The sequence below is a fragment of the Numida meleagris genome, chromosome 2 (assembly GCF_002078875.1).
Source record: "Numida meleagris isolate 19003 breed g44 Domestic line chromosome 2, NumMel1.0, whole genome shotgun sequence".
Classification (NCBI taxonomy): Eukaryota; Metazoa; Chordata; class Aves; order Galliformes; family Numididae; genus Numida; species Numida meleagris.
This window is the reverse complement of record NC_034410.1, coordinates 115,288,877-115,311,233: the sequence shown is the minus strand read 5'-3', so window position 1 is coordinate 115,311,233 and position 22,357 is coordinate 115,288,877. Positions and strand designations below refer to the sequence as shown.

Below are 22,357 nucleotides of genomic sequence, written 5' to 3'. Positions count from 1 at the left end.
GCCTGTGATCATGTGTTCTCTGATGTTCAGCATCCCACAGAATCTTTCAAGATGATTTACATAGACCTAGATGTGAGCCTTTATCTACTTCTCTTTCAAAATATTGAAATAAACACGAGTCTTTCTGGCACTGGTGCAGATGCTTCTTGCAGGGCAAGCAGCATTGAGATAAGTCAGGGTCAGCCCTCCAGCCCTCATTTGTTGATATTGCTGCCATCAAGTGAACTCTGTACAGCCCCACACTCTGGTTGTGAACTCGCTGCTGTTACCTCTGCTACTTGAGCTTTCGCTTCAAGCACCGAGTGGCTTCAGCACATATTTGAATAAGGACTCAAAACCAAGTTGCTGATTTTCTAAGGGACAGATTTTGTGCAAGGTTTTTTTCTCCTCTCTTCTGAACTGTTTTAAATACTGGTTTTAGAAACTGTGTGCTGCTGCATCTCGGTCAGAATACAGCCTTTTTTTGGTCCAGGTCCATTGCCAACTTTAAAAGTAAAATGAAAGTGGACATTTCTAGTCAGTTTAAATATCTTGTGGGTTTTTTAATGTTATATTTATACATAAATGTAATGACTGTTTAGTTTTGCCTCCCCTTTTTTCCTATTCCAAGGAAGCTCATATGGTCAGGTATTTAAAAATAACCCTCTGAGAAAAACTCTGAGTCCAATTTACTTGCACAAAACCCCAGCTGAGATTGGTCTGATGTTAAAACATGAAAAGCGTTTTGTTGCCACTTCCTCCTGTGATGGATCTGGTCTGAAAGCTGTGTTGATGCCGTTCAGAGGTTTGCTGCCTTGCCTCCAGCCAACCTGGGGCTCCTTACCGCAGCCTGCTTTTCCCAAGACGAGCATGATCGGTGGATGTCTTCACTTGTTTGTTTGTCTGCAATGCCCGAAGCTTTCAAAGATCTCCTCTTCTGCCTCCTATGTGGGACATTGCTCTGCAGCAACCGTTTCTCTGTGTGGCAACAGCCCAAAGCGTAGACAAGAGGACAGCCTTCCGCTACAGGCCCCTGCCCACTCCTTCTTTGCAGAAATGAACACAATCTTCATAGGGTTTTAACAGATAGGGGCTGCATTTCTGATACATTTGGTATTTAGAATGCTTATGTGAGCACTTCAATTATGATTTTAGAATCAGTTCTCTACTTTGGGGCAGTGGCTTGCATTATCTACTCATGGATGTGGAATTGGGGTGAGTTAAAGCCTTGTAGGATGGTGCTCAGAGGTACTTGGGCAGGGCTTATCCTTGGGTTTAATTACTGTGATAATCTTGCACTTGCATACAGATTTCCATTGTTTTTTTCCATGAATCTGCTCTGACTAATCCTTTGGCCTGCATTTCATTAGAAGTGTTGACTACAGAGTGATGGTTTTGGTAATAGATGAAACAAAACTTTTCCTTTTTTTCCTTCGCATGAACAGAAAAAAAAGTACAGGATGACTCTTTTTACTTGATAATTGAGAATGTGCCTGACTTTGTTAGGAAAGCCACAGTCTAAGAATACAATTCACTGGTCTTTTTATAAATTAATGCCAGGATGGTGTATCAGTTCTCACTCCCACTTATCCTCTTATTCCACCCCCTTCCCTTCCCCCTGCGCTCCTTTCCTATTTTTAGAGGCAACACAAAGCTGTTTTGCTTCAAGCGAGAGACAAAGATTAGCAGAGTTTTACTGTTTTGCAGCAGATTTCTGAAAGGTACCCTTGTGTATTCTGCTCCTCAAATGCCAATAAATAGTTTCTGTGCTGCGTTCAGGAATGCTGTTTTTATTTACTTTTTAAAAAAGTTTACTCCTTACCTCAAAGCTCTGAGCAAATTGTGATTGAAGGCTGAATTCTGGCAAATCTGGGTGTGAGGAGCACAGATTCTCTCCTCCTCCATATGAGTGCTGGTGTTGTGTAACGTTTCCTGTGCTCTTGTGCAAATAAAACTTGGTTCAGAGTCTCTGTGTTCCTGTGATCTGCGGACTGCATGGCAAGAAGAGCCTTAAAGAGGCCTGTTTATGTGGTGGTGATAAAAATTGCACTTACTCTCAGCAACCCTAAAGACTCTGTGGATTTTATTAAACTGTAAAGAAAGCACGTGTGTTTGTGTGTGTATCTGTATCGATAAATCTATAAAATTCACATGATAGGGCCATTTTAAGAATGCTTAGGCTCACTTGGTCTCAGATGCAGGTTTGCAGCCCTGCAGCCTGCTGGTATGGAATGAGAATACTGAGCTTTTAGCTCATGCATGCTGAATGCTTAACAACGGTTGCTTGTTTTAAGGGTAAAATAGTTGTTTACAATATTTAATAATGTGGGAAACATTTGTGATTTAGCTTGCAGTTCCTTTTATCTTAAAGAATGAACAGAATATGTTGCTAAACAGAAAAATTGAACAAGCATTCTTTTAAATGGTGTGGTTAGATACAGAGCAATCTTACTGTTGCAAGAATATTTTTGTTAAATAATGATTCAATTCAATTTTAAAGTCTGAGATTAAAAAGTATTGTGGGTGCTGTTATTCATAAACTTCTGCTATAGAAAAGGTACATTAATATACTGTGATGTTGGGTGTATTTACGAGAAATCGAAGTTTAATATTTTTTCCCTGGATTTAATATGTTGTGTACCGATTGAATGTGATAAGTGCCTTTTTAACAGGGCTGCACATTTTAATCAGTTCATCGCAGTCATGTAGGAATCTATCCTCGTTCTACTTAAAAGCAAGTTGCTCAGTTCACCCCGGTACATTTTTCCTTCCTGAAAAATAACAACAAAATAATCTTTCTATCTGAGGTTGCCATCACCACTCTTTCACCTCTAGGCCTTGCCCTGTCTGTCTATATGACAATACCTGCATGCCCCACAGTCACGAGTGAGGTGGTGAAACCGGCACGTTGAGTATCATAGCTGCATGTGGTGTGTCTTGGAGCAGTCACCACCCTTAAAATTTTAATAGCTATCCAGGATGCTAATTTGCCATTGTACGAGATCTCATTTTATGTTTTTATGTGAAGCTCATCTAGCAAAACATCAATGAGATCTTGGATTTTTAATGTAATTTGGCACTGCCATTAGTGTTGGTTTTTTTTTCTTTTGTGCTGAACTGTCAGTTTAGCTTATTGCTCCCTTTTATAAAGAGTTGCAGAAACACTTGTTGGAGGACACCAAAGATTCATATTCTGTTAAGCTGATACTGATAACAGGTTGTAAAAACTGTGGAATCTATCTACACATGGCTGAATGGATTTGGGCTTTTACAACGCAGGTTTGACACCCAGCCAGTTTTGGTCTCTGAAGACCTAATAAATGAAAGGGATTTTTCCACTGCCCTCTCACAGAAAACAAAAACGCAGCTTACTGAATTGGCAGTTCTCTGCCAGTTTAGGAAAAGATTATCATTTTCTTTCCCCATTTAATGCAAGTGGTACTAATCAGTAGAAAGTATTAAAACAATCCCATATACTTTTCATCCTAAATTCTTTTTCTTTTAAGTATATGGTTATGATAAGAACTTTGGAAAACTTCGTTTTGTTAAACTTCAGCAATCAAATTGCACGTGAGGTTCAGATTGCTTTTAAACAACAGTGATTGTGACAAAAGAATCCTTTTCCAAATTAAGCTATGCATTTGCAAACTTTCTGACATCTTCTATGAAAGCAGAGTAGTCCTTTTAAAATTCAGAATAACTCTATAATTGTTTTAAAGGCTCTTGCACTCAAGTTGATGGCATTTCTGTCTGTCTGTACTGCAGAAGGAAGAAAAGGGGGAAGGAGGGAGCCCCTTGCATCTGGTTAGCAGGCCCAGATCTGCAGATCAAAGAGCCGTGTGATGGCAGCCGCTCACACCTCCCAGCAGAATATTGCCAGTGCCATCTGCCCTCCTAGTGCAGCTCAAAGCTGCCCCTCGGAAGGACCTAACCCTGAATAGGATGGGGACAGGGATATGAGGTGCATGGGAGGTGGTTTGAAAGGTGAGGTAGAAGGTGACACGGGAATCCCTGGTGTTACCAAATGATGGAGTACAAAACTTTTTTTTTTGTTGGAATGGGAGTACTGCTGATTTGCAAGAGGAGAGAAATGGAGAGTTGGGAATACCAGCTGGGCAGTTGTTTTTTTTTAAAAAAGCATATATATACATATATATACACATCCACAGATGCATGGTGTGCATGCTGAGATGCTCTGTGTACGTGGAAAGGTGCTGGCCATAACAAAGAGGTGGTGCAGATGTGGTACAGGAGCTGGGAGCATGGCCACGCCAGGCCAGGCCTGTGCCCAGGCATTACTACACATCCCGCCGTGGCTTGGAGTGGCTGCTCATCCAACTGGAACATTCAGTTGTCTCATCCACTGTCATTAAGGCAACAGAAAGAACGCGCCTGCCTGGTTAGAAACCAGTTGGGTAGCAAACGTATGAACGGCCCTCAGCTTCCAGAAGGGTGGATGGAAGGGGGAGGCCTGCTCAGGGAGCTGATGAAGTGGATAAACAAAATAACCTGTGAAGTGGTGTAAGTTGGAAACTTGGCAGGGGGCACTTGGGGCCCTCCATGATGTGTGGTGAGCATGATGGAGTGTCATAACCAAGTGTGGAGCTCTCGTTAACCCCTTCCATTTAAAAGTAGTCAGAATTTATTTGCACCCAACTTTGCACTAACTTAGCAAAAGCTACAGGCTGCACCAAGATGTGGCTGTGGCAGCTTTTCCATTTGCTTCCATTTGCACTTAAGGAGCACTTGAAAGAATCGAAGTATTGTCTGTCTTGTGAGAGATGCAACCTCTTCCATTTGTGTTCAGCGGGAACAAAAGCACTTTCCACATTTCTTTTGAGTGTCTGGAGAAAGATCTTGGAACCAAAAGAGAAAATTACTCATAAAATTCGGTCATAAAATCAGAGCAGATTTGATTTTTAGAAGAACTGAGTAATGGGTTTGACAGATGATTTTTCAACCTGTATTAGAAAGTGTATGTATATATATATATTTATGTTTTATTATTTTATGTATACATAAATGTGTATTTCTCTATAACCGTATGCATAGCACATTGGTTTTGTAGTAAATTGAGTAGAATTATCTCATTTTAAACTTTCATTTAAATGTTACACATTCATTTTGACTCAGAAATTCATGTGATTAATATATAATAAATCTTCGTTTCTGTAGTATAACTGTCACTGTCAGTAGATATTAAAACCATTTTGCATTTGGGAAGATTATTTGGTAAAGAATTCTTCTTACAAAACAAAGAAAATCTGGGTTCCATAGTTGATGTTGAGCTCATTTAAAGAAAAGGGGGAAAAAAAAAACTCTTGGCAACAAATCAAAAAATAATAGGAACCAGGCAGCTCAATTTGAACCAAAATGCTAATTTACTGTTGTTTTTTCCTCTTAGCTGAAGGGCTTACAGAGAATTTTCATAGCTTCTTCATGGCCCAGTTTGAATAGTATGCAGCACATGGTGTTCATGGGGTCTGCACTGGCTGATGAGAGTGGTACCTGTGAGGCCACAGGTTAAGGATGGGGCTTACTCTGGCCACTGGCTGAGCAGGGGCTTTCTTTCTTCCTTTCAGAAGGACCCATGCCAAGTAAGTTCGATCACTAGGTAGTTTCCCAAATACTGAACTGTTAATACTAAATTTTCTCACTGTTTACTGCTATAACCTGGTGAAATGTAGACATTTATAATTATGATGTTTGATACAGTTCTGTCGGACTAGCAGTAGCCTGTAGCCTAAGTCTTTTGATCATGGATTGCAGTTTGGAACTGCTCTTTTGAGGTATTCAGAAGTCCTTCATTCTCTGTAGGAGAAACGGGAGATGCAGTATGCAGAGGCAAAGGTATGAGATTTGGGGTGGTTGTCAAACATGCACTCAGCTGGCAGCACGCATACCTGAACACACTGCCTCGGGCTAGTAGGTGTTAATTTATAGAAAGTGGAGAAGCATCAACAAGTGGTGGAGGTTTTGGTATGGTAGGATAAACTGAGCAAATCCCGTAGAGGAAAAGGGTTGACTGCTTCTAGAAATGAAAACTCTTCCTTGTCCCTGTCCTGTTCTCCAACGCCTGGCCATGTTATTGTGTCGTCCCACCATCTCGCTGGCTATAAAAACTTCTCTCAACCCTTTGGTGATCTGTATCTACAAAAAAAAATCTGCTAATCTACAAAAAACATGAATAGTTTTATGCTGTATCAGTAAGTTGAACGGGCTTACTATAGGACAGGATGAGTGCAAGGAAGGGACAGGACAGAATTTTGGTAACAGCACCTAGCTGTTAGGTTGGCTCAGTCTGGTGTGACTGCCTATTTGTAGCATTTTGATCCAGCACAATTTGTAAGGTGATGGTTGTGGTATTTCTACCAAAGGAAGGATTTGTGGGATCAAATAAGAGATCCCAAAAAGGAGATGAAGTTTTCAAACGTAGCTGGAGAGTTTGGAGCCCAGCATTTAAACATAATTGAAGGCCAAAACCCCCATGTTTGCTTGCAGAGTTTTTGTTAGAAAATACTTTCTGCTTCTACTCATCATGGCTTTCAGGCTCTGCACTTAAAATTTCTGGGGCTAAGCATGTTACTGGAATAGCAAGATAGTGTAAAACGTGACATTCTCTTATAGAGTCTCCAAAATTAGGCACAAATATGGTATTAGAGTTTAATGAATACTGTTTCATTAAAAAGCCTATGTTTATTTAGGAGCAATAGAATTTCTCAGGTTTTTTTATTCTCTGCTGTTTGGAGAATTTCCTTGTGTCTGTTGCAAGTGTATGCATTTTATCATGTCTTTTTGAACTTATGGAACGCCTAGGTGAAAGGAAAATCAGTGGGGGACCCTGTGTTTCCCTAGGTGCTTGGTAAGGAATGGAGGAGGTGATTGGCTTTAAAAATATTCCACTGAAGCTAGAATTCCTCAGACTCACAGTGGTGGTGTGTGGGACAGGGTTAGCAGCAGAGGGTTGGAGGGGTGGGTGCTTGTGTCAGATGGGGTTTGCAAGACACATATTTTTTGTGACATTGTGGCATGAAATTACGGACACTGTGCCATATCACTGGGAGGTTGTATGTGCTGTTGTCACTGTTTGTGACTTTTATTTCCTCAGGTATTTTTTTTTCTTTTTTAAACTAATATGAGCTAAGTCAGTAAAATCAATGGAATACAGGTGTAAGGTTGCTATTCCATTTTAATCTACTTTTCAGTGTGAGAACAAGCTGTGAACAGCTGTATGCAATGTATTGTAGAACAGCAAACTTAATTTGGGAGTCTGCCTATTTGCATAAGAACCATAATATTTTATACTGATCTTATTGTGTCACGCTATATGAACAGATTGAAGTAAAATTGTAAACTATAGTATACATGTAGATCAATACATGAAGGAGCTTTTGTGCTGCTGTATTATTTATTTAGGATATTACAATTTTCATTTGTAAATTTGTTTTAGATGTTTCTTAAAATTAAAAGGGGAAACGTAATTTGGGGATTTCTGGTGCGTGAAAGTTCTAATATTGTAGGAAACTTGATCTTTACCCTGCCCTGGTGAGGCCACGTTTAGCATACTGTGTCCAGTTCAAAAAAGGCAGGGATCTCCTAGAAGGAGTCTAGCGGAGGGCCACAAAGATGATTAAGGGCCTGGAGCATCTCCCTTATGAGAAAAGGCTGAGTAACCTGGGTCTGTTCAGCCTGGGGAAAAGAAGACTGAGAGGGGATCTGATCAATGTTTGTAAATATGTAAAGGGAGGAGGAAGGCAAATGGATGAGGCCAGGCTCTAGTTGGTGTGTAGCGATAGGACAAGGAGCAATGGCCTAAAACTTGAACATAGGAAGTTCTGTACTAATATGCAGAAGAACTTCTTTATGGTAAGGATGATGGATTACTGGAACAGGTTGCCCAGAGATGTTGTGGAGTCTCCTTTTATGGAGATATTCAAAACCCGTCTGGACGCCTACCTGTGCAACCTATCGTAGGGTACCTGCTTTAGCAACGGGGTTGGACTTGATCACTTGAGGTCCCTCCCAACCCCTGCGATTCTGTGATTATGTTTTAAAGAACAGCTTTCCAAAACAAACTTAGTATTAGACTTAATTTTGCCACATAGAGAAGAATCTCTCATCAAATGATTCCATTAAGTTGATTATATCAAATACACTATTTGCATTGCAGTGTGGCTTTTGTGATAATTGAGTTAGTAAGAGTGAACTGCTGAAAGCTTCAGGGAATTTTTCAGAGAATATTTCAGGGAATAACTTGTACTTTAAAAATGCTGAAAACTATAGAAAAGAAAAAAAAATCTTAACCTTAAGATGAATGAATGGTCTTGGATGAATCTTTGTTGATGGGTAGGATGTTAGCTACACTTGAGCCAGCTGGCCAAAGTCCTGGCAAGAATACACTTGTCCTAAGGAAGATCAGTCTTTTTGATGGTTAATTCTCTGCACTGAGCCTCACCTTTTTCTTCACATATCTATCTGAGTGTTTATACGTTCACAAATCTTACATAAATCCGTGAGCTCCTAGAGCCATTTCAAGCATTTCTATTATCAGTGTTTTATGATTTGTTTTACATTGAAGCTTTCCTACTTGATGTAGTGTTTTTAGCTCATAAATATTTATTTCAGTGACAAAATAATTAGGTTGGTTTGTGTTAAACAGGTACCATTTTTGGAGGTCTGCTGGATTTCAGATGAGTGTTTTAGGAACGCTATATAGTGGTGTGTAGGACCCAAGTCCGCTATGATTGCGTAGACTTGAGAAACAGCTACCAGTGCCGGACAGTTCTAATCAGCTGGGCAGAGTTGTATGAATGGGAATGCTTTCTTTTGGTTTTTCTTCATTGAAAAAAGCCCTTTACTGACAGCCAGCATTGTATTGTGCCAAAAGAAACAGCGCACAAAATTCTGATGTCTTTTTTAGGATGAAGATTACTGTGGTTTCTGTGACTGTACATTGAAGCAGTTTGCTCCAACCTAGTTACTATTTTTCCTCTTAGCTGTAACAAGTGATCAGATAATTATTTTGTTCTTTAAAGGAAGACCTAGCTTTTACAGGTGCTCGACAGCCAGCTGCACTACTTAAATTGAATTCAAGATACAATAAAATTACTTAAGTTTCTCCGTTTATTTTCGTGAAAATGAAAGTTCCAGGAATACACATGTAGGTCATGTACTATTTTTGCCATAGTTTGTGCTTTTTGAAAATTGGGTACATCACATGTCTCTAACTACAATCCCACAGGAACAGTCAGTCGTTCCTTGGAAATAATTATTTCTTATTGAAAAATCACTGTTGTAATGCGTTTAGGCCGTGCTATAATTTGCATGCAGCTATGGACTCGTGGCACTTCCTCTGAGTCTGCTCTTCTGGGTGATGTTTGTGCAGAAGTATTTACAAGAACCACGGAGAAAATGTAGTCTCTTTTACTGTTATACCTGCCTGCTCCGATTTAGCGCAAATGGGGAGTAAATGGGTTTCCTTCAATTATCTTCCTTAGCTCGGTGTGACCTTCAGCACGAATCGAGCTAACCCATTTTATTTCAGCTCCGCGCGGCCCAGAAGTATTTAGGGCGCAGCTGCAGCTGTGCAGCCGAGCACTGGGACCGCCGGGACGCTTGGGGCGCGAGCAGTGCCCGCAGGCACGCCGCAGCAATGGTGCTGGAGACGAGGCAGGCCGCCCTGGCGTGCTCCCAGCCACTGCCCCTGCTCAGCAGCTCGTTTGCAGCTTGACCACTTGATCTCAGATCTTAGTATCTGTGCTGTTCTTGTGTTAGCGAGCTGGATGGCTTACACGGTTAAGGGCTGGGAGGAAAGTGCCAGGAATTGTAATAAGGAAAGCTGCCTCGTGTTTTCCTGGTTAGGATGCTGGATTGATTATTTACTTTTTTTAATGTTCTGTATTTCTTTCTTTCTTTATAATTTTGCAAAAAATCAGTCTTTGGGGCTGAAATATTTTAAACTGGATAGCTCTCTCTAACATACCTTTTTTTTTTTTCCTACCAAAATTATTTGGCTATTTATAACAATCTGTGAAAAAAAAAAAAAACAGTTATTTCTCATGTCATCCTCTTTTAAGAATTTTTTTCTTTTGCAAATGCTCATGTCTCTCCCCTTGAAGCAGAAACTTGAAATGGCAGTGCAGAAAGTGCTGGTGATAGGCTTTGAGGGAAAGCGAGTGGCTTATGAGTCACGACTTTGCCTTTGTCAGCAGTGCGAGAATCCCAGATCTAACCAAACTGTATGTTCTTAAAGAAATCACAGCTCTCGCGTGCCGTCCTGAGTGCATTCGAGCTGTGTGGCTGCAATTGGCAGCGTTTTCTATCTTGCTGAGCAAATGTGTGCGTCTTCTAGTGCTGTGCAGATTGCACGTGCTGTCCCTAAAACCAGCTGAAGTACACCTGGGCAGGTGTCTCAGCGGGTGGTAATGGACGGGGTTGGCCATTGTAACTGAGAGCAGAAAATCCCGCTTTTCATATTCTCAGTGATTCTTCCTAAGACAGCTTTGGAAGAGAAACTGCTTGACTGGGAGAAACGAATAGTCAACCAGTGGGTAGAAGGTTGATAAAATTGGGATGAGAGTGAGTGAGCCGTGCTGGACAGAAAGGGCTGCCTGATGCCCCAGTGCCCAAGAACAGGAACAGATCTGTGGCCTGGTCCCAGCCCCAAATAAATAACCCCAGCAGTGAGCAGAGGGGACAGAGCTGGATGTAAGGACCCTGCCTTCCTCTTTCCCTACGCTTCTTCCCACTGAGCAGCCCTTCTCTGTCACTGTTGTCCTCCGTAGTGTTTTTATGCAGTGGAGCTAGGGAGAAAACAGGAGGGAGACTGACTTTTTACGTGGTCTGTTAGTGATAGGACAAGGGGAAATGGCTTTAAACTAAAAGAAGGGAGATTTAGTTTAGACGTTAGGAAGAAACTCTTTACTCAGAGGGCAGTAAGGCACTGGCACAGGCTGCCCAGAGAAGCTGTGGGTGCCCCATCCCTGGAGGTGCTCGAGGCCAGGCTGGATGGGGCCCTGGGCAGCTGATGTAGTGGGTGGCAACCAGCCCACAGCAGGGGGTTGGGACTAGATGATCTTTGAGGTCCCTTCCAACCTAATCCGTGCTATGATTCTATGAAAAGGGATAAATCTAGGCTGAAAGAGGCTGTTGAAGGGGAGTGGGGCATAGTAAGCAGTTAAGATGCAGGGTCAAAAGAACTGATGAGCAGTGCGACTTAGAAACTGAATCCTGGAGGCAGTGAGAGATCAGATCAAGAAGTGGGTGATGGGTTTGAAGGAGGGTGAGAGTTGATGGGAGTGTCAGGGCATGCAGGAGGGACAAAGCCGGGGAGGCAAGGGGAGAGTGGCACTGCCAGCCAGCAGGGGATTTGGCTGAGCAAGGAGAGATGAAAAGCAATAGGGAGTTGGGTTTTGGAGAGACCTGGGCCCTGAGGGCAGAAGTGAAGAAGGGCCAGGTCTTCAATCAAAATATGCCAGGGGTTGTGGCTTGAGGAAAATAGACAGAGAAGTTCTGGAAAGGCCTTTTTTGTAAAGATCTTTCAGTATAAGAAAATGCATCTGCTTTCAGTAGGAGCTCCTTGAGTATATGTCGACCACCACCTATTGCTAGTCCCTTGAAGAAGCTTGCTTTGCCTTTGCGGTCAGTTGCTCGTTTACTCCTTTTCTACAACAGCCTGAAGATCTGAATTTGTGTAGGTATTAGCATGACACCATCACACTGCCTATTTCCATACCGTAGTTTTAATTTTTCTGGAAGTGGTGATGCAAACATCTTTGCAGCGTAGCAGTGCCCAAGTCAAAGAATGACAAACCCAAGTTTGTCTTTGCAAATCTCCCTTGTGTTATCGCTGAGTGGTGTCCGCCCACGTGCTGACATGCTGTTGTTCCGCAGGACCCCTGCTTCGCCACGCGCAGGATGGACCTGCTCTGGGGATGAGCCTGGTGCCCGCGGGGCGAAGGCTGTTCTCCGTGGTGGCCCAGCCTCGCTGACAGCAGGAGCCGTACGGATGCTTTGCGTGGCTGCGTGCTGCCCTGGGGATCGAGACTTTCTTCCTGGCCGTGCTACAGAGTTCCTGTGTGATGCTAGGTGAGTTGGTTGACCCGGGCTTTTCTCCTGTCTTTGTGCGCCTTGCTTTCCTGCGCATGACTTGAGATCTTTGTATCTGATTTGGGAAAGTGCTGAGCACTGATAACTGCAAGCAAGGCAGCGGGGGCTGAGGTTTGAAAGTGCTATATAAAGCACGCTGTAATGCTAAGCACTGTGAAGAAATGAGGTCTGAGTTGTGCCAAACTGCAGACAAAGTTGTGTTCAGAACTGGGGAATCGTTTTGACCTTAAAGCTGGCTTTGCTTTGGTTAGGAAGTTAGGAATAACAGAGTTATTCTAAGTTGAGAGTAACAGTGGGAGTAACCCTTCTGTTTGTTGAGCTGGGCTGCACCATTGAATTCACAAAGAAATGATTTGTTCCATCTTCCAAAAAAAGGTTTGAATAGTGTGCAGTAAGGATGGAATCAGCCTGTATGGCAAATACCAGGAGGAAAGCAGCTCCCCGCTTTGGTTCTGTATGCTGAGCGGAGCAGAGGTGCCCTGGAAGTTCGGTGACACAGTGCAGGGCACACTGAGCCACAGAAGCGAGGGAAAAGTGCAGGTTGCTCTGAAACTTCTGGCATTTCCTCCCACAAACGCCTGCCTCCATACACTGATTTCAGCATAGATGTCCGTATCGCTGATTTGGGGTGCAGGAAGCAGGGCATTTTTTTTTGATGCTGTCAACTCAGATAACGTACGTGCACAGAACTGAAATGACAAGGAAATTCATCCCTCATCCCCAGCACATGCCTCTTGCGCCTGGTTATTGTATCAGATACAGAGTGCCCAGTGTTTGTAATTCTCACTGTCAGAATGGCTTGAGGTCAGAATTTCAGCTGCATTTCTTCAGTCTCAGGATTTGTGTTTTCCCAGTGTGGTGTCCACAGCCGGCTACGATAGTGCTGCAATCAGTAGATAGCGGGGAAATTCTGGGCCAAGGCATGGTTAAGCTAAATATTGTTTTAACTTAGCTAACCTGAATGCAGAATATCTAACGTTAGATCAGATTTTATGAATTAACCAAGAGCGTGGTGCCTAGAAACATAGCAAGTGTGTTTTGCCAGATAAGCTGTTACTCTGTGTTGCAGAAGAGGGAGGCAGTAAAAGTGCTGAAGCTTTAATAGTAGCTAAATATTACATTAAATACACAGAGTAAGAATGCACATTCCCCTTCCAGCCTGCTCACGGGGGATCTGCTGCATCTGGCTCCATGAGCGGCTGCAGCACTGCTTCAGGCACAGAGCAGAGTTTTCAGTGCTGCTTTCTAAGAAAACCCGAGGTATTTTTGTTTGACTACTGCCCTGCAGGGAAAGTGTTTATTTAAATCCTTATGTTTCAGATACCAAAAAAAAAAAAAAAGGTGGGGAAGGGAGGGCAGAAATGACCTGCGTCTTAGGAGCAGAAGTTAAAAATGAAATCCTTTGCTTTGCCCAGAGCATTGGAAATGATGTTGCAATTAGACTGATGCAACAGCCCCTGTTATAGAACCATCTTGGAGGCTGCTGCAGGCAACTGGGGCTGCAGCAGCGGGGCACTGTGCTGGCACCACTATGAGGAACTGCTCAATGGGGAGAGGGAGGGCCAAGCAAAATGCAAACCTGGGGCTGCACTGCACTGGGAGGGAGCTGTGTGCTATCAGCATGCCTACTTCATTTCAGCAGCATGTCCAAGCCAGTGTGGAAAATCTGTCCTGAATAGGTGAAAAATATAATGGAAATGGAAGCTAGTTTTGAGTTAATACATTTTGGAAGCTGCTGGTCATAGTGGAGTTTTATTCATAACACTTTATTTTTTGCAACAGAAAAGTAAAATTCCTTTGGGTTAACTGAAACATCTGTTGAACAAATTGATTCAGTTTCATGAGTCTGTTACTGATTCTGAGGAGTAGATGGTGCTTTATAAAACCGGTGGAATCTGAGGTTTAGTGCCCATATTCTTTCATTTTTTTATTATTATTAAAGTAGGTCATTTTGAAGTGTTATGTTTTCATGAATAGAGCAGTGCCACGGTTAATATTTTTAGTATTTTAAGTTTTCCCTTTAATGCGTTTTCTTCACTGTTGTTTTTCATCAACATTGCTAATATTCTTTGTAGAGTTTCCAGCTTTTGGTCCAGTTCTTAGTAACAACGTTATTGAGCAATTAAAAAAACCAGTACAGTTCTGTACATTTTTTCAGTACATTTCTGCTTGTGTTTCCTTGTTTCTGTAGTTTCTTCTACTCTATTATACTTGTGAAGGAAATTCGTATGTTAGCAGTATTTTAGTTGCTCCTACTGCTATTGTGTCCTCTGGGAGACTCTGTGGACTCTCCTTCTTTGGAGATATTCAGGACCCAGTTGGATGCTTTCCTGTGTAACCTGTGGTAGGGAACCTGCTTTAGCAGGGAGTTGGACTTGATGATCCCTGGGGCTTTCTTCCAACTCGTACAATTCTGTAATTCATCTCAGACTTCACAACTGTGAGAAGAATGTTGTAGGTGGCAAATCGGTTTATGACTTCATGTGGTGGAAGCTGAGAGTGTAGTAAGAGTCAGAACTGATGCTACTTGAATTAATTAAAAAGGAAACATTTGAATGCAGTTTATAAGAGTTTGTTCATGTGCCTCAGAAATGCATTAATTTAATCTCATGCACGTAAACTCAAAGTAATTTATGTTTCTCAGTTATATTTCCTACCAGTGTAATCACTGAAGGGAAATTACAACTAAGTGTAATGTTAGTACGCAAATGAAATTACAGAATCATAGAATTAGGTAGGTTGGAAAAGACCTACAAGATCATCCAGTCCAGCCATCCACCTACCACCAATAACCCCACTAGACCATGTCACTCAACACTGTATCTAAATGTTTCTTGAACACCTCCAGGGACAGTGACTCAACCACCTCCCTGGGCAGCCCATTCCAGCGACTGACCACTCCTTCAGAAATACGTTGTTTGGGCTTCACCATTAAATATGCAAAATCAGTGCCAGTACTTTTGGGGTACTGTGTAACTAGCCATATTGTTTTGACACATTTTTCGTTCATCATTTAAAGGGAAAAGCTGAACACTGAATTTAGACGGTGAATACATGTGTTCTTTGTGGTGCATATGTGATGTGGATAATATAAGGCTGGCATTCAATGCATACACTCAGTGTGATTGTAAGCTGTGCTATTGTCAGCTTCTTGGTCAAGGTACTTGACTACTGTTTGGAGTAGCTTGGGTAATAAAGAATGTGAACTGAAGGTGATAATACTTTATAATTTTACCTTAATGTGTATTTCCTTTATGTTTTATTACAACAATTTTTGAAGCTTTAATATGTGTTAATTGTGTGGTAATTCAGCTGTTGTCTTTGAAGTAAAAGATAATGCAAGCATAAATAAGAGGGACAACAGTGTGCCATATCATTGTTGGTTTTTTTTTTTTCCGTGAGGGATTGCTTAATTGAGAAGGGATGGAGACATATAGCTGAGTTTTGTGAGGGTGCACTGGCAGTGCAAGGAGCTGCCCTGCTGATAAGATGTTCCACGCTCCCCTTGTGTTAGCTTTGTCCTTGATGCAGCTCCCTGTAGTCTCGGATGACATGAAATGAAGCGAGGGGGAAGTTTTGTGGCTGAAGTCTTGTGCCAAGTCTTTTTGAAGTTGTATGTAACAGCTGTGCTGTAGCTAAAGAAAGTCTTTCTCTGCCTCCATCATAACATCTGCATAATCTTTAACAGCGGAATTGTTCCACTGTGATGTATCATTTAGCTAATCTGAGCTGCCTTCATTGAATCCTGTTTTATTATTTTTTTCATGTTAGAAATGCTTGCCGTACTTTTAAGGGGATAAGGTTGCAAGGCTGTGGGCAGGAATGCTTCCATGCAGAATCAGTAGGGTTCAGACCAAAATAAAAAATAAAAATAAAAAAAAGAGTTGAGGTTTAGAGTTTGAGTCAGTAGTTTGGCAAGGCTCTTAAAGTAACTGTGCAACCTTAGACTGCACCCCGAGAACTGGATTTCTCTATGTCCTCCCTGTTTGGAAGGTAGAGGGTGAATATGGGGTCACTTTTTATGAGGATGTCACCAATGTGGTGTCATTGCTGCAGACCTCAGTCTCATGACTTCCCAAAGAGTGGCTTGCAGCCCTGCAGTGGTGGTGTTGCCCTGCCTCCCTCATGCCAGCTCCCACGTTTTGGGTTGGACCTGGTGGCTGGCCCTTCAGCTCCTTGGCCATGTGGCTGGACCAGAGTCTGTGCTGAGGATGGTTTTGAAGAGGGGATGGTAGGCCTGGCCTTTTCTGGTGGCAAATGGGCTTGTGGCTGCTTTGGAGCCGTTTGTGCTTGGGCAGGAAGAAGGTGACCAAGGGAAGCGTTTGTGAGCAGGCATACGAGTTAGACTTTTTTACTTGGAAAGTTAAGAGAATTTATTTTATCAAGTGTAACAGCATTTGAAGTTTTACCTTTAGAGTTTCTTTAGTATTTATGTCGTTTGGAGGAGCTTTTTTGTGTGTAAGAACTTCTTAATTGAACCTTCATTTCATCTTCTCCCAGTCTGAGACTGAGAGGTCTGTAAGAGTTCTCTCTCCAGTAGTACTGCAATGCTGGCACATTTCATATATATAGGGTTGGATCCAATGACCAGATGTAAGAGACTGTGTCTTGGAGAGCAGGTAGAAGAAGTGCTGACTCTTCTCTGTATTAAGTGTTTTGGAGATCTAGGCTGTAAATACTTTTATAGAGGGTACTTGAATCTCAAGCTGTATGTCAGGAAACAAAGCTGGAACAAAACGTTGTAAATTGTCTTTTTTTTTTTTTTGTAAGTAAGAATTATCATATCTTTTCATCAGAAGTTACTGGAGATATGCATTTGATATTTAATTGATCGGTCTATAGATGCTTTCCTGCTGTAATCTGATAGGAAAATAACTGTCAATGGAAAAGCAGAGGGCTGATTTACGTAATTGCACTCCTTGCAGAAGTTTGATTTGAGACATCCAATTAAATAAGCAAAGTAAGAGAAAAGGCACAGGAAACATCCTGCTGCTTATTAGGGTTATTAAATGGTATTTTCAAAATTATCTTCTGGTCAAATAATGACTTTTTTATTATTATTTATACCGAGAGGACTGTGTTACTCCACATGCTCACTGCCTATAAAATCGAACATATACTTGCCACAATTAAGAATTAATAGTGTACTGTTCAGAATAACAAGGCTGCTATTAGAAATTGCTTGAAATATACTGCATATTGAGTGGAAAAAGACGGACCTGCCAGTGTGTGTAGTCAGAGTGCAGGCTGCCTGCTCGGTGGGACATGCAGTGACCGTCAGCAAGGCCTGCGCACGCCCTGGTGACAGCTGGGTGTTTAGGGCTCACACATGTACAGCATATGTGCTTCCTGACGCCTGCGGAATATTATTAGGCCCTAGAAATGGAGATGCTTGACAGCAGCAGTTTAATATATGCATTTTATCCACTCATTTAAAAATAGTAAAATAAGATCTTAAGGCCAGTCTCCAAAACTGAGCATGTTTAATACGTTCCAGTTCCAGAAAAGTTAACGTGAACTAAGTGATAGTAGTGGAGCACTCGCTTCAAAAACAGGAAGTGCCCACGTTATATAAATTGCATAGTTTCGGCTGTCATAAATGTGGTTTCAATGCAGTTGCAGGAGTAAAGCCCTAAGTAGTTATAACCAGCTTACTTCCTCTTCCAGTCAAAGTGCAAATAGCCATATAATTAACAATCTGTGGCTCATTTTCTCTAACAGAGTAAAGTATTGTATTTCACGTGTTCCATCCCTGTATAAACAGGGAACTCAACTCTCTGGGGAACATTTGGAAACCCCGATATTCTCACTCATAACCAAATTCACAGAGAGGATCTTCGCTCACCCTGCGCTTGGCAGTGGCGCCTGGCCTGGCCTGAGTCCAGGCCCCGCGTCCAGGGGAGCCTCGCCAAGCTGGCTGCTGGCCACCATAAACTGCATGGGGCAGCAGAACCTGCTGCAGAGCGGGTAGACAGCTTCTCTCTTCAGGGACTTCCCTTCTTACATTCCATTACAAATTGCCTTTTTCAAAGTCTTTTATCATTAATTTTTTGGGGACTGATTGCTCAGCTTTTTTCGACAGCTTTTTTCTGAGTTAATTCACCTATCCTGCCTTTGCCTCTACTCATGTGCTCAGTATGGCAGAACAGCACGGCAAATACAGAAGGATAAGAAAGTTCCTTTTTTGCTCGCATACTCACAGGTCATTTCAAATATGTTTTAGGCTGTATGGGGCCTTTGAGGAGAGCTCCAGCTTCTCATCCAGAAAAGGCTTGCCATTGCTTCTCTGCCTCTGCTGCTGTCAGGCACTTAAGCAGCAAATTCCTCCTGAATATTCCCTGCTCCCTCCGCTTGCTGGGAAGAGCCAGAGAGGAGCCTGTCCAGGGACAGGCAGCTCTCCCAGGAGTGCTCTGGGGAAGGCCTGCTCAGTTGCTGAGATGAAAGAACTCTCCACATAACCAGGATCATCAGTGGAGCTTTTCTTGTTCTGACAGCCTTGGAGAGGCTTTTCGTCATGTGAGAGGCTGCATGACATTTTGCAAAGGCCTGTAAGAACCTTCAGGCTGAGCTCAACAAACACTACTCTGTCCTAAACATAATATGATGGCAAAGAAACATTTTGCTTCCCTTTCCTAGCTTTCCTCTTCTACTATCAGATAAATAGTGAACAGTGCTTACTCAAGGCCTTGCAGAGTATTATGCATTTATGATGACAATTCTTTTACTTTATGCAAGAAACAATTCCTAAAAAGACTACTTTGTACTGTGCTACCTGAGATTTTCCCTTCTTTAGGAAAAGCTGGCTAACCCATTTTGTTGTCACTGGAATAACCAGAGAGCTACATGGATGTCCAGAGCCTTGATTCATCTCTCTGAATGGAATTTTAAATCTAAAGAAGTGTTAGAATCATAGAATCACCAAGGTTGGAAAAGACCCCAAAGATCATCCAGTCCAGCCATCCACCTGCCACCAAGGTTTCCTCCCTAAACCATGTCCTTTAGTACAATATCTGTACGTTTCTTGAGCACTTCTGGGGATGGTGACTCCACCACTTCCCAGGGCAGCCTGTTCCAGTGCCTGACCACCCTTTCAGAGAAGAATTTTTTCCCAGCATCCAACCTGAGGGCTTAACAGCCTCTGCATAAAAACCAGTTTACGACTAGCAGCAGTTGTGAAGGGAACAGAAATCAGGACAGTTGTGCTTGGAGCTTCCCAGAATTTTTGACTGTGTTTTAACAGGGAAGACAAGAGAAGACCAAGGAAAGTGAGAGCTGCTATAAGACCTGTGAAAAACTGTGGTTGTTTGAGGTGTTTCTTTCATTCTAAAATTTTAAGGCACAGTAAGGGTTATAACATACTCAGCTGTGTGAAAGATTCCTTCCTGTTCTTGTCTTCCAGCATTTTAAGAGAACATGCAGCTCCGGCTCTGAAGGAAAGTGGTGACACAGCTTACACTTGATCTTCTCCATACTCTGTTCTGTGCGTAGGTAATAATTAATTATAACATAACTGTAACATTATCATCACTCATTCAGAAGAGCCTTATCTTAGGCACTTGCCAGAGTTACTCATGTGTTTCTTTGCTTAGTGTGACATGGCTGTAGTTTCCTTCATGGTTGACTTCCTAATCCAAGCTCAGGTGTTGAAACATGCTCACATTGTACGGTGCTTTCTCATTGACTTAAGTGACTGGAAGGAGCTATGTTGTCAAAGAGGATGGTAGGACCAGTCAGTTTGATGCAATGAATAGGTTGCTCTTACTTGTGCAGTAGTATGGTCCCAGTGGTGGTCTGTGGGCCAAGACCAGCCTGCAGGAGATTTCTGTCTCTGCTTTTTGCCAAAGGAGGTGGGGAATTCTGAAGCAGCAGATGCTGCCCAGCACCTAAACATTATTCAGGGCTTGTCCCGGTCGAGTTTATAGGACAGCCTCTGGGGCAGTGGAAGGAGTCCGATAGAAGAGCCTCCAACCTTTTGTGGTCCAGTCTTATTTCATCGCTGGCATCTTGGCAGTATATCTGGGATAACTCGTTGTGGTGTGTGTGCAGGCATGTCAGCTCAGTGACTACTGTGAAGACTCAGAGGTGATGTCTGTGAGAATCAGGCAGTGGGGGGAACCTATAGCCAACCACCAAAATATAACGGCAGAGCCCTGGTGATAAGTGACCTCTTTTAATAGAAAACCACATCCTTCAAGACTGTTCATTAAAAATGCCTTTATCAATTACAAGCTACCATGGCATATAAAAAGCATAGAATTTGCATGTGACATAATTTAGATTCAAACTTCTAATTGCCATTTGAGAAGTCAAATAGTCAAATAGTTTATATTATAGTTTTATATTGCATTTTAGGATAATTTAAACATTGATTTGAGAAAGTAACTGTTAAATGTGAAAAGAGCATAAGAAGCTGGAATGAAAAAAAACCAGTATATGTATATGTACTTGTCATTGGTATGCTGTTATAGTCTATAAAGATTTTATTATCCTGAAATAATGCACATACCCATTACATGAGAGCACTGAATATTTATTTAATAGATGCAGGTTGTCCAAAGCAATTATCTCCATGCTCAGTTGTGTATTTTTATTATCATAAGGTTAAATACTAAATGAAGATTTCAATTTTTTATACTATTTACATTTTCTTTAAATTCTACATTTTTTCATTTTGACTGTTTTAAGAATTTTCACCGTTGAACATTAAGGGAACTATTAAACTCTAGTCATAACAAGGATGATTCAGGTGAAAATGAAATAATACAAAAATCAACTACAAAAAAGGCTTCAAGATTTTAAGATCTCAGCTTGCTATGTTTCTCTCTTTCAGCTGATGGTAGAAAAACCTCTAAGTTACTTTTATGCTTGTGTGTTTAAATAATCTTTATTACGCAATTCAGGCATAAACAAACAGAGAAATGCATGCATCGTGGTAGAGAGTCATTGCAATTAGTCTTGGCCTCTAGTATTTTTTGCAGAATTTTTGTTCTTTAATTAAATTGAGTGAAAGCACCAGTTCTCCTGCATCACACTTCACCCCTGCTGGTACTCTGTGGACCTACGTGAAATCCAGGTACTTGTAAATCCCACTGAGCCTCATCGAGCTGCCCTATGGTTTCTGGCCTGAAATATCTGCTTCCTAAGGATAGACTGTTTTTCCTTGTCAGGAGTGGGGTCCTTACAAGTCAGCTAATCAGATCGCTCGTATCAGTGTTGGACTCTCCAAATTGCCCCAGTAATATAAACAGTAATATAAATTCGTTCTCTGTAGCCACAAACTTTCTAATACTGATTTTTGAGCTGTAGAAATATTAGAAGTGCTGCACTCTTTAAAGGAGGTATAACCACCTGGGTTCAAATCTTGCGTATTTTTATTCAGGTGGGACTTCTACTTAGCAATAGACTCATTTAGAAGGTTTCTGAATGCTTGTTACTGTAATGTTCCAGTTCTTATCTTCAATAATTTAACGGTGGTTTCAGGGCTTCTCTCAACTTTTGGTCATAAGATCTTTCCATTTTTCTCTCAAACCTGGTTTCCATTTCAGAGAGACTTTCATTTTCCAGAAAGAAAAATTACAGAGTTCAGGAGAAATAGTGAAACTTCAAAATTCTGTTTTTTTCTGCAATGTTTTAAATTAATCTTCTGTCACTGCTGTTAATAGGGGGCACAAAAAATGCAGAAAAGAAGTGGCATTTTCCAAGCACATGGAGATTTATTCAAGCATTAGGTACATCAGTAGATGTGAGGTCCTCCTTGTCTACAAGTTTGTTAAAGATTTTAGACAGGAATGACTGAGAATGGATCAACTTTTTTTCTAATTACATTTTCAGATAGAGCCATGGAAGTATCTTCAAGTGCAGGTACTGATTTACAAGTACATGTTTTCTGTGTTTTGCTTTTGACAGTATATGTATGTACAGATGTGGTAATTTCTGAATTGGGTAGACTGTTGGTAAGAAAGCAGAAATGCGGTAAGCATGGCTGACAGATGCCAGAGCCATCAGTCTTTGTTTAGCAGCTGCTAAGTAAAATCCTACAGTCTTTGTAATGCAAGAGGTGAGATGATAATGGGCTGTTTCAGACTGATTCTGGTTTATATATTTGGGGTATTTTTTATTATTCTTTCTCCATTTTTTTATTTCTTTGTTTTTATGTGAATGATTGTGACTACATAATTTTAATTCTGAATGTTGAATACATTTTAGGTTATGAACTGCTTAGAAATTATTTAATGTTATTCATTTGATTATTCTCTTGTATATGTTACTT

At 41.5% G+C, this 22,357-nt stretch overlaps 1 protein-coding gene across 11 annotated transcripts in view; it reads left to right on the top strand.

Moving 5' to 3' along the window:
* Positions 1-22,357, top strand: part of NCOA2 (nuclear receptor coactivator 2) — a 191,503-nt gene that overhangs the window by 56,884 nt on the left and 112,262 nt on the right. For 6 of the 11 annotated variants that reach the window (XM_021385611.1, XM_021385613.1, XM_021385604.1 and 3 more), the window contains one exon: positions 11,872-12,066. The exons of 4 other annotated variants lie outside the window; for them this stretch is intronic. The gene's annotated coding sequence lies outside the window, so the exon portion shown is untranslated. Of the gene's footprint in view, positions 1-11,871; positions 12,067-19,486; positions 19,576-22,357 lie in introns of all 11 variants that reach the window. One more of the 11 variants, XM_021385607.1, reaches the window with a different exon arrangement.